We start from the raw sequence: 13,544 nt of genomic DNA, 5'->3' as shown, positions 1-13,544 counted from the left end.
CCCATCTGGCTTGGCTGTGTGTCATAACTGTATAGACTATATGGAGATCCAGTCAATAGATAGCTGCAGATTGATATTTGTTCACACTGCTTATTAATGTCCCTAATGCTGGTCTTAGAATGAAGAATTGCTGGTCTTCACATTTAGGCTGTGGTCCCCCCATAGATTCTCCATATGGTTAGATGTAATGGAGTACCTTTTTTTTAAGTATTGTGTTATAGAAGATTTAGGAGTTGAAAAAACACTGAAGAAAGTGGCTATTTGGGATTGAAATTACCATTGGGATTAGCACACAGAAAGAGTAGGATACTGTATATGTTGGTTCTATCACACGGTTTACAGTTTTTATTTAGCAGACCTGGGTTCAAATACTGTTTAGGGTATTATAATTACTTTCAAATATAGTAGTTGAATATTGGAGTGTATTTGGAAATACACTTGGAAAGTATTTGAAGATACTCAAATACACTCCCATGCATTTAGTCCAGGTATTAGATTTTTGTTGTTGAAATTAGTATTTGAAAGGGGGATACCTATTCAGTTGTACAACTGAAATGTGTCTTCTGCATTTAACCCAACCCCTCTGAAAATACAGTACTTTCAAATAGTAGGCTGTTTATAGGAAGTTATTTGAAAATACTTCCAAATAATTCCAATAGAAGTAGTTGATTCGGGCCACATTATTTGAAAATACTTATTTTCTCTGTATTTAAGTATTTAAATAACAAATGATCAAATACACATTTATTTTAACCCAGGTCTGGTATTTAGTCTTTCCATGCTCAAAATATCAGTGGCTTTATGCCTTGAAAGGAACTTAGAGTAGAGGATTTAGGAAGAGCTTGATAGCAGAAATCAGTTGATGGCAAACGCTATCTCACACCACACTGAAATTGTGTGAAAAATCAATGAAATTAGTTGTTTCTGGGAAATTACACCAAAAAGGCTATTTTGCATCAGCTTTCCCTTACTGCCCTCTAGTGTGTGACCGAAGCCCTGTATGCTGCTCAGGAGTTGATACTTACATCTTCCATTTGATTTCCAGTGGTCCATTCAACTACAAACACAACCAAAACACTCCTCTCCTCAAGAGTGTTGCCTCTGTTTAAGAAGAAAAATGCACAACCATTACTATATACCGTTGCAATACGACGAAGCTTGAAACACTACATATTCAGCAGTAAATAACTACACTCAACACCAAGTGCCAATAGAACGTGACTCATTAATGTAGAATGACATGTCAAACCCACTGTCGCTACACTACTTTAGTTGGACCTGCCTTGGAAAAGATGAGTATAAGCCACAATGGTCCCGAAATTTTGAATATGTTCTCGTATTCCCATTGTAGAATGTATGTGTTAGTTCTCTGATTCTACAGCTGTGGCACACACGTATGGAAGGTACTTTGTGCTGTGTATTGTCTTGACCAAAGAGTAAGAGGTACAATGCCAAAAAACTATGTTCAGCTTGTGGTCAAAACATATGATGTGATCTTCATGGTTAGTCAGAGTATTGTATGCACAGAAATTGTACTATCAATGGCAGGTGATTCACCTGCAAAATCAGTGGAATGGTTTTGGTTTGTCTGTTGGCCTTTAATTAACAGTAATCGATGCTATTTTTGGCATGAAACACAATGACAATGTTGTGATATGATGCAATAACATTTTATATCGAATGTATCATTTTTTACCTCTAATAAACCATTTAAATCTCAAGTAAATTCAGAATGGTCTCCCTATAATGTGTATGTTTGGTTCTCCACCTGAAGGGAGTGCTCTCCAACTAGATATCTTCAATTTACCAGCTAGCAGTTCAGCGGTGTGCCGGTGGAAAGCAGAAGCAGGTAGGAAAAACAAAATACAAGGACATTTCCGATTAAATAGGTAAATACTCGGTAAACAATTTAACCGTTCAAACGTAGTCTGTGATATAACAATGATTAACTACGCTAGACAAATAATAGACTGCTTCATAAAGCACGGATCTGCTGAACAGCTTACACAGTTAGCATGATGAAACCCCCTTATCTTGCTGCTGCTTCGCATGGAACAATATGCTTTGAGAACGTGAAGTTATGGTGAAGACATGTACCGTCTTTGGTAACCGTGTCACCTCACCTGCTCCACTTGAATGCAGACGTAACATTGTATCGATTGTCGTTCAGTCTGCTTCATACGATAGCTACATAACGTAAGTGGTCACCTTTACTTTGGCTTGGGTGTTGTTGACCCATATGTCACTTCCAACCAGTGTAGACATTATTTGTCAATGTTCCAGCAAGCGTTAAAGTTCCATAACAATAAATACCAACCCTGAAAATGTACAGAAAGTATTCTATTTTAGAATATGCATATATCAACAATGACTATGCAATGTCAGATGCAGTATTAAAACAGCTGTTGCACTGTGTATGTATTTTGTACATTTGCTCTCTCTTCATCTGCCCAAAAGGCATTTATTTAGCAGAAGGATTAGCTGTAACATCCTATCTCCTGGCCATGTGTTCTCAGATCCAGCTCCCATTGCTGGTGAAGCGTTCATGATGCATCCTCCTGAACGGCCCTGTGTGTCCCCAGCCCCATGTCAGCAGGCAGCCCCGGCCCCCCAGGGCACCCTCTGCACCGGACCACTGCGGGGTTTCCAGCTAGCCATGCCCTCCCTGGGCCGCCTCCTCCCCAGGGTCCATGCAGCTGACAGTGTGACGCCTGCCCCGGTACAGATCCCCTGCCCTCTGCCCAGCCTCGTGGGCAAGCCAGAGTTCCCAGACACTGGATGGGACTGCATCAAGGATCTCTTCGGCAGGGAGTAATTTATGACCGTGACGCCTCTCTCCTATTGTTTGTGTCTCCCCCAGTGTTCTGCCCATAACGCAGCCATCCGGGGCTTTGTGTGGTACGGCTGGAGGTGGAGCTGGAGAGTAGCAGCAATTGTCACGTTATTCAAGTAAACAATGACTACATGGCTATGGGACTCTTTCCTATGTGGCTACTATATTAGTTTGTTCTCCTGTGCTGATTGACATTGGTTGATTCTCTTGCTGTGTGTGTGTGTGTGTGTGTGTTCTGTCAGCACTGTGAGCACAGGCCTGTCTGTGTGCAGAGACAAGTATACCCTCAGCCACTACGCAGGAGTTGAGTTACTTCAAATGGAGAGGATGCCTCAATGTATTATACACACCCACACTTATTCAATTAATTTACAGTAATAATTCATAAGCCATAGAGTACCAGTCAAAAGTTTAGACACACCTACTCATTCAAGGTTTTTTCTTTATTTTTACTATTTTCTACATTGTAGAATAATAGTGAAGACAGCAAAACTATTAAATAACACATATGGAATCATATAGTAACCCAAAAAAGTGTTCAAAGTAGCCACCCTTTGCCTTGATGAATGCTTTGCACACACAACCAGCTTCATGAGGAACGCTTTTCCAAGAGTCTTGAAGGAGTTCCCACATCTGCTGAGCACTTGTTGGCTGCTTTTCCTTCGCTCTGCGGTCCAACTCATCCCAAACCATCTCAATTGGGTTGAGGTCTGGTGATTGTGGAGGCCAGGTCATCTGATGCAGCACTACATGACTCTCCTTCTTGGTCAAATAGCCCTTACACAGCCTGGAGGTGTGTTGGGTCATTGTCCTTTTGAAAAACAAATGATAGCCCCACTAAGCGCAAACCAGATGGGATAGTGTATCGTGGAAGAATGCTGTGGTAGCCATGCTGGTTACGTGTGCCTTGAATTCTAAATAAATCACCCGACAGTGTCACCAGCAAAGCACACCATCACACCTCCTCCATGCTTCATGGTGGGAACTACAAATGCGGCAATCATTTGTTAACCTACTCTGCTTCTCACAAAGACATGGCAGTTGGAACCAAAAATCTCACATTTTCCACCGGTCTAATGGCCATTGCTCATGTTTCTTGGCCCAAGCAAGTCTCTTCTTCTTATTGGTTTCCTTTTAGTAGTGGTTTCTTTGCAGAAATTAGACCATGAAGGCCTGATTCACGCAGTCTCCTCTGAACAATGGATGTTGAGATGTCTGTTACTTGAACTCAGTGAAGCATTTATTTGGCCTGCGATTTCTGAGGCTGGTAACTCTAATGAACTTATCCTCTGCAGCAGAGGTAACTCCGGGTCTTCCTTTCCTGTGGCGGGTCTTCCTTTCCTGAGAGCCAGTTTCATCATAGTGCTTGATGTTTTTTGCAACTGCACTTGAAGAAACTTTAAAAGTTCTTGAAATTTTCCACATTGATTGACTTTCATGCCTTAAAGTAATGATGGACTGTCGCTTCTCTTTGCTTATTTGAGCTGTACTTGACATAATATGGACTTGGTCTTTTACCAAACAGGGCTATCTTCTGTATACCACCCCTACCTTGTCACAACACAACTGATTGGCTCAAACGCACTAAGAAGGAAAGAAATTCCTCAAATTATCTTAACAAGGCACACCTGTTAATTGAAATGCATTTCAAGTGACTACCTCATGAAGCTGGTTGAGAGAATGCCAAGAGTGTACAAAGCTGTCATCAAGGCAAAGGGTGGCTATATTTTTATCAAAATATTTTTTGATTTGGTTAACACTTCTTTGGTTACTACATGATTCCATATGTGTTATTTCATAGTTTCGATGTCTTCACTATTATTCTACAATGTAAAAATAAAGAAAAACCCTTGAATGAGTAGGTGTCAACTTTTGACTGGTACTGTATACAGTGCCTTCGGAAAGTATTCAGACCCCTTCACCTTTTCCACATTTTGTTACCTTACAGCCTTATTCTAAAATTGATTAAATTGTTTTTTCCCTCACCAATCTACACACAATAACCCATAGTGACAAAGCAAAACCAGAAATATCACATTTACATTTGTATTCAGACCCTTTACTGAGAACTTTGTTGAAGCAATTACAGCCTTGAGTCTCTTGGGTATGATGCTACAAGCTTGGCACACCTGTATTTGGGGAGTTCTGTCAGGTTGGATGGGGAACCTTGCTGCACAGCTATTTTCAGGTCTCTCAAGTCCGGGCTCTAAGCCACTCCTGCGTTGTCTTCAAATAAAAATGTATTTGTCACATGCGCCGAATACAACCTTGCAGTGAAATGCTTACTTACGAGCACCTAACCAACATGGTTAAGAATAAGAAATAAAAGTAACAAATAATTAAAGAGCAGCAGTAAAATAACAATAGCGAGACATTGACTCTGTACCGGGTACCGGTAATATGTACATGTAGGTAGAGTTTTTAAAGTGACTATGCATAGACGATAACAACAGAGAGTAGCAGTGGTGTAAAAGGGGGGCAGTGCAAATAGTCTGGGCATTTTGATTAGACCTGACTGCCCTCGACCAGCACAAAAACATCCTGTGGCGGACTGCAATAGCATCGAATAGTCCCCGCGATATGCAACTGTTCAGGGAAGTCAGGAACCAATACACGCAGTCAGTCAGGAAAGCTAAGGCCAGCTTCTTCAGGCAGAAGTTTGCATCCTGTAGCTCCAACTCCAAAAAGTTCTGGGACACTGTGAAGTCCATGGAGAACAAGAGCACCTCCTCCCAGCTGCCCACTGCACTGAGGCTATGTAACACGGTCACCACCGATAAATCCATGATTATCGAAAACTTCAACAAGCATTTCTCAACGGCTGGCCATGCCTTCCGCCTGGCTACTCCAACATCGGCCAACAGCTCCGCCCCCACCGCAGCTTCTCGCCCAAGCCCTTCCAGGTTCTCCTTTACCCAAATCCAGATAGCAGATGTTCTGAAAGAGCTGCAAAACCTGGACCCGTACAAATCAGCTGGGCTTGACAATCTGGACCCTCTATTTCTGAAACTATCCGCCGCCATTGTCGCAACCCCTATTACCAGCCTGTTCAACCTTTCTCTCATATCGTCTGAGATCCCCAAGGATTGGAAAGCTGCCGCAGTCATCCCCCTCTTCAAAGGGGGAGACACCCTGGACCCAAACTTTTACAGACCTATATCCATCCTGCCCTGCCTATCTAAGGTCTTCGAAAGCCAAGTCAACAAACAGGTCACTGACCATCTCGAATCCCACCGTACCTTCTCCGCTGTGCAATCTGGTTTCCGAGCCGGTCACGGGTGAATCTCAGCCACACTCAAGGTACTAAACGATATCATAACCGCCATCGATAAAAGACATTACTGTGCAGCCGTCTTCATCGACCTTGCCAAGGCTTTCGACTCTGTCAATCACCATATTCTTATCGGCAGACTCAGTAGCCTCGGTTTTTCGGATGACTGCCTTGCCTGGTTCACCAATTACTTTGCAGACAGAGTTCAGTGTGTCAAATCGGAGGGCATGCTGTCCGGTCCTCTGGCAGTCTCTATGGGGGTGCCACAGGGTTCAATTCTCGGGCCGACTCTTTTCTCTGTATATATCAATGATGTTGCTCTTGCTGCGGGCGATTCCCTGATCCACCTCTACGCAGACGACACCATTCTATATACTTTCGGCCCGTCATTGGACACTGTGCTATCTAACCTCCAAACGAGCTTCAATGCCATACAACACTCCTTCCATGGCCTCCAACTGCTCTTAAACACTAGTAAAACCAAATGCATGCTTTTCAACCGATCGCTGCCTGCACCCGCATGCCCGACGAGCATCACCACCCTGGATGGTTCCGACCTTGAATATGTGGACACCTATAAGTACCTAGGTGTCTGGCTAGACTGTAAATTCTCCTTCCAGACTCATATCAAACATCTCCAATCGAAAATTAAATCAAGAGTCGGCTTTCTATTCCGCAACAAAGCCTCCTTCACTCACGCCGCCAAACTTACCCTAGTAAAACTGACTATCCTACCGATCCTCGACTTCGTCGATGTCATCTACAAAATTGCCTCCAACACTCTACTCAGCAAACTGGATGCAGTTTATCACAGTGCCATCCGTTTTGTCACTAAAGCACCTTATACCACCCACCACTGCGACTTGTATGCTCTAGTCGGCTGGCCCTCGCTACATATTCGTCGACAGACCCACTGGCTCCAGGTCATCTACAAGTCCATGCTAGGTAAAGCTCCGCCTTATCTCAGTTCACTGGTCACGATGGCAACACCCATCCGTAGCACGCGCTCCAGCAGGTGTATCTCACAGATCATCCCTAAAGCCAACACCTCATTTGGCCGCCTTTCGTTCCAGTACTCTGCTGCCTGTGACTGGAACGAATTGCAAAAATCCCTGAAGTTGGAGACTTTTATCTCCCTCACCAACTTCAAACATGTGCTATCTGAGCAGCTAACCGATCGCTGCAGCTGTACATAGTCTATTGGTAAATAACCCACCCATTTTCACCTACCTCATCCCCACACTGTTTTTATTTATTTACTTTTCTGCTCTTTTGCACACCAGTATCTCTACCTGTACATGACCATCTGATCATTTATCACTCCAGTGCTAATCTGCAAGGTTGTAATTATTCGCCTACCTCCTCATGCCTTTTGCACACAATGTATATAGACTCGCCTTTTTGTACTGTGTTATTGACTTGTTAATTGTTTACTCCATGTGTAACTCTGTGTTGTCTGCTCACACTGCTAAGCTTTATCTTGGCCAGGTCGCAGTTGCAAATGAGAACTTGTTCTCAACTAGCCTACCTGGTTAAATAAAGGTGAAATAAAAAAATAAATAAAAAGATGTTCGGGAGTCTTAAGGCTTGGGGGTAGAAGCTGTTTAGAAACCTCTTGGACCTAGACTTGGCGTGCCGGTAACGTTTACCGCCCGTTTGCAGAGAGAACAGTCTAGGGTGGCTGGATTCTTTGACAATTTTTAGGGCCTTCCTCTGACACTGCCTGGTATAGAGGTCCTGGATGGCAGGAAGCTTGCCCCAGTGATGTACGGGGCCGTTTGCACTACCCTCTGTATTCCCTTGAGGTCGGAGGCCGAGCAGTTGACATGCCAGGCAGTGCTGTTGGAAGGTGAAACTTTGCCCCAGTCTACTGAGCACTCTGGAGCAGGTTTTCATCAAGGATCTCTCTGTACTTTGCTCCATTCATCTTTCCCTCAATCCTGAATTGTCTCCCAGTCCCTGCTGCTGAAAAACATCCCCACCATGCTTCACCATAGGGAGGGTGCCAGGTTTCCTCCAGACATGACGCTTGGCATTCAGGCATTCAGACCAGAGAATCTTTTTTTTTTTTGCCTTCAGGTGGCTTTTATTGAGGAGTGAGAGAAATGGCTGTCCTTCTGAAAGGTTATCCCATCTCCACAGAGGAGTGACCTTCCCGTGATCACTTCCCTGAACTTCTTCAATTTAAGAATGATGGAGGCCACTGTGTTCTTGGGGACCTTCAATGCTGCAGAAATGTTTTGGTACCCTTCCCCAGATCTGTGCCTCGACACAATCCTGTCTCGGAGCTCTCCGGACAATTCCTTCGACCTCACGGCTTGGTCTTTGCTCTGACATGCACTGTCAACTGTGGGACATTATATAGACTGGTGTGTGCCTTTCCAAATCATGTCCAATCAATTGAATTAACTGCCTTGTTCAGGGGCAGAACGACAGATTTTTATCTTGTCAGATCGGGGATTCGATCTGGCAACCTTTCGGTTACTAGTCCAACGCTCTAACCACCAGGCTACTTGCTGCCGCCCCAAGTCCAATCAAGTTGTAGAAACATCTCAAGGATGATCAATGGAAACATGATGCACCTGAGCTAAATTTTGATTTTCATAGCAAAGGGTCTGAATACTTATGTAAATAAGGTATTTGTTTTTTATTTTTAATACATTTGCAAAACTATTTTTGCTTCGTCATTATGGGGTATTGTGTGTAGATTGCTGAAGATTTTTATTTATTTAATCCACTTTAGGACAAGGGTGTAATGTAACAAAATATGGAAAAGGTCGAAGGGTCTGAATACTTTCCGAAGGCACTGTATATGAGTCTTGTGATTTTATGAAAATGTCATTACGATAGTGTTTTAGTATAAATGGGTCCTAGTGAAATAATTGTTGATATATACTGTTAATTATGATACAATTTATTAGATAAGAAAACACTGATAATGAATATACTTTTCCTACAGTGTCTTCAGAAAGTATTCATACCCCTTGAATTATTCTACATTTTGTTGTGTTACAACCTGAATTCAAAATGGATTAAATATGTCACCTATCTTCACACAATACCCCATAATGGAAAAAGTGAAAACATGTTTTAAGATATTTCAGCAAAGTTGTTGAAAATGAAAAACATATCTAATTTACGTAAGTATTCAAGGCCATTTGCTATGACACTCCAAATTGAGCTCAGGTGCATACAATTTCCTTTGATCATCCTTGAGATGTCGCTATAACTTGATTGGAGTCCACCTGTGGCCAATTCAATTGTTTGGACATGATTTAGAAAGAAACACACTTGTCTATATAAAGTCCCACAGTTGACAGTGCATAACAGTAAATATTCGAGAGAGAATTGTGAGGAGGCATATATCTGGGGAAGGGTATAAAAACAATTTCTAGTGTTGAAATTTTCCAAGATCACAGTGGTCTCCATCATTGGGAAATCCGGGCATTATGGGAGAGTGGCCTGACGGTAGCCACTACTGAGAAAAGGGCACATGCCAGCACGCCTGGAGTTTGCAAAAATGCACGTGAAAGACTCAAAAAATTCTGTAGTCTGATGATTTGGCCTGAATGGAAAGCACTATGTCTGGAGAAAACCAGGCACAGCTCATCACCCATCTAACACCATCCCTACCGTAAAGCATGGGAGTGGCAGCATCATGCTATGGGGATGCTTTTCAGTGGCATGGACTGGGAGACTGGTAAGGACAGAGGGAACAATTAATGGAGACAAATACAGGCAAATCATTAATGACAACCTGCTTCATTGCAAACAACCTTAGACTGGGGCAAAGATTTACGTTCCAACAGGACAATGACCCCAAGCATACAGCCAAAGCAACGCTGGAATGGCTTCAGAACAAGACTGTGAAAGTCCTTGAGTGGCCCAGACTTGAATCCCATTGAAAATCTGTGGAAATACACCACCGCTCCCCATCTCACTTAACAGGTTGAAATAATCCCCAAATCCAGATGTGCAAAGCTGATACAGACATACCCAAGACGACTCAAAGCTGTATCCCCAACAAAGGTGCTTCTACAAAGTATTAACTCGTGTGAATACTTATGTAAATGACACATTTCTGTATTTCATTTTCAATACATTTGCTAATTTCTAAAAACATGTTTTCACTTGTGTTTAGATGGGTGAGCATTTTTTTTCTTTTGAATTCAGGCTGTAACACAATGTAGAATAAGTCAAGGGTATGAATACTTTCTGAAGGCACTTGGTAAGTGTGATTTTGTAAATGTATGACATTCCTGCCTGTGTGGGTTTGAGCAGCTGTGACAGGAGGCCTATTCAGGCTGAACCTGGGTCTCTGGGGACTTGTGGCAGGCACGGCCATAGGAGCAACCATTGGGTGGGATATGATATGAGGGTTTTCAGTGGCAAAATAACGGGCTGGTTTTGAACAAAGTGGTTACCTGGACTAATAGTGTTTACAGTGAAGAGGTTTGAGGAGCAATTTGAGGGTTTGAGGAGCAATTTGAGGGAGCCAGATACTACAGCCTGAAGAATGTGAGAAGCAAGTCTCTGGTTGCCAGCTGCGCCCCCTCCCTGCAACCCCTCTGCTACCCAGCTGCCCCCCCCCCTCCCCCTAACCATGCGCTGGGTGCCAGAGGGACTCATGTGCGTTGCAGAGGGTTGTGTTTTGGGCAGGAGAGCAGGGAGGGAGGCCAAGGCAGCAGCTGCCCCTCTATTTTTACCACCCCATTGTTACGCCAGCGTTTCATCTCCATCCAGCTCCCTCTATCTCTGCTGCACTAGTCCCTTCTGTCCTCTCCTCTTCACCTGTCTTCTCCCTCTCTTCCCCTTTTGATTTGTATGTATATCTAATGTGTCAGTGAAGGTTTTTAGAGTAGTAATGGACGGTGTATGTGATCCAACATCCATGTTGCTGTGTCTCCAGAGCGAAGCAGAGCGCTGTTCATGTCTGCCTCAGTGCCCAGCCACCTGGACTGTGTGTTTGATGTGTGCAAACAGTCCCGGGAGCACCCACAGCCTCAGCCAGGTGCAACGTGGGGGGATGAAAGCAGGCAGCTAATCAGATAACACATCACGCTCCAAATGTCTGCCCCTACCTCCCTCATAGTCCTGACACGTGGATGAGGTGATAGGGGCGGGGCGGGTTACTAAGTGAGTGACAGCCACCACAGCTCTTCATGCTAAACTGAGTTTAGGGAGGTTGGAATGAGAACTATAGTTGATATCGGGTGAAATGCTCAGAGAGGTAGCAACATGGCGTCCATCTCTAAAGTTGGCCAAATTCTCTATATTGTATAACAGTCTGAGGGTTACTGAGAGTAAGTGACAGCCACAGTGACAGAATTTAATGTGACGTAGAACATTGACATGTTGGAATGAAGGTGATGTCAGCTCGGCTCATGTCATCTCTTGTCAGGGTGCCGGCAGGAGCTCTGATCATCGCCATGCAGGGATTGGCTGGAGCTCTGATCATCGCCATGCAGGGATTGGCTGGAGCTCTGATCAGCACCATGCAGGGATTGACAGGAGAAACAGTCCGGGAGAGGAGGAGGGAGCGCAGAGAGCTATATGAACTAAAACTGGCAGAATGGTACATTCCATGGGCATCAAAACACACACACACACACACTTTTTTACTCATAGTATTCACTCACTTTTTCCTACGCCCTCAAGGAGTGCCCGTTTGCAGTTGACGGATGACCTGATTTGAGCAGCAGTGGGCGGATGTAGACAAGGACATACAGAATATCCAGGAGCTGCCCAGTTTACCATGGAACGAGACTGACAGCCAATGACAGCAGCTGAAATACTCAGATACCAATCATAGCCATCCTCACAGACAGACAACAGTGGGTGGGACTTTCCTCAACCCTGAGGACATACTGGTTTCTTTTGATGTTGACTACTCTGTTCTGTTTATTCCTGTTGAATGGAAAATGGGACCTACTTATTCGCTCAACAAAATATGTATTGATGCTGTATTATGATTTATACTGTAAATGTAATCGCTTTGTCTGGAACTTTTAAATGATTTCCAACATATTTAATATAAATGGCAATAATGACACAGTATCTTCAGGTCTGAAATTCACTGCCTTAGTCATGACATTGTGTGCAAAGTACATGAGGCTGAGAGCCAGTGGGTCTGAAGTTGTGGTCCCATTATTCAGAAGAACTTTGAGGAAAAGCACTACATTTCACTCATTTTGCTAGATGCCCTTATCCAGAGCAACTTAGGGTTGTGTCTTGCTCAAGCACACATCAACAGATTTTTCACTTAGTCAGCTCAGGATCCAAACCAGCGACCTTTTGGCTACTATCCCAACGCTCTTAACCGCTAGGCTGCCTGCTGCCCAGTGTATAGGTTAAGACAATCACTTTGCCGTTATGTTCAGATAAATGATCAAGCAACCGACTGCTAGGCAATTCCACGGTAATGATGCTGAGACTCCGATTTTTTTTAAATGTATGCCAAACAAAAACCAATGATTGCAAAGTTAAACAAACCATAAAACTCTATGCACAAGGACGACTTAACAATTTCCATTGAACAATTTACAAAAACATTTGAAGAACAGTGCAAATTCAAAGTTTGTTAACAGAAGAAAAATCTGAGTTTCAGCATTCTGTTAGCATGGAATTGACCTGCTTTATTCTTTCTTACTCACAGTGGAGCGTGTGTCTAGAAACATACAAATTGATTTACAATCTGTGTGTGTGTGTTTCCATGTCTGTGATGTTGGCCCCTAGGCTTGTCAGCAGCAACTAGGTCAACCATAGCCCCTGCTGTAAACAAGATGTGGCACAGTAACAGCTGGGGCTCAGAACAGGACTCAGACTGACAACATATAGCCACAGCTAACATTCTAATTCTACTTTAAAGGTTTGGTCAGTGACAGCTATGTGCTTTAGTGTGTCATTAAGTTATGATTTGTTTTATTTAACTAGGCAAGTCAGTTAAGAACAAATTCTTATTTTCAATGACGGCATAGGAATAGTGGGTTAACTTGCTTGTTCAGTGGCAGAACGACACATTTTGTACCACGTCAGCTCTGGGATTCGATCTTGTAACCTTTCAGTCACAAGTCAAACACTCTAACCACTACCTGCCGCTCCATCTGAATGAATCATATTTAATGTCCTATCGAGGGAATCTCCTCAGATCAACAAGTGATGTAAGCGTTATTATGCAAATTATTTTTTGTTGAAATGCAACGCAAGTGTCTCCTTTTGTTCCACGGAGCTATTACTAAAGAAATACATTCCTCTTCACCTCCCAGCTGAAGGCTAGCCTACAGTCCAATTTAAATAATTGGATTGGAATGGCATTAGGAATGTATGGAATTTATTTTCCGGGCACTGAGCAGCGTGTTTTAGACAAAATTATGACGTGCTTTTAAAACATTTTACCAAAACAATTCATGCTGCTGTACATTTGCATAGATTGTATAACAT

At 43.2% G+C, this 13,544-nt stretch overlaps 1 pseudogene; it reads left to right on the top strand.

Moving 5' to 3' along the window:
• Positions 1-1,541: 1,541 nt before the first annotated feature.
• On the top strand, positions 1,542-12,155 carry LOC135541689 (complex I assembly factor TIMMDC1, mitochondrial-like; annotated as a pseudogene).
• Positions 12,156-13,544: the final 1,389 nt, after the last annotated feature.

Source organism: Oncorhynchus masou, chromosome 6 (assembly GCF_036934945.1).
Source record: "Oncorhynchus masou masou isolate Uvic2021 chromosome 6, UVic_Omas_1.1, whole genome shotgun sequence".
Taxonomy (NCBI): Eukaryota; Metazoa; Chordata; class Actinopteri; order Salmoniformes; family Salmonidae; genus Oncorhynchus; species Oncorhynchus masou.
Note: the sequence above shows the minus strand (reverse complement) of the source record. Positions and strands in the feature narration are given on the sequence as shown.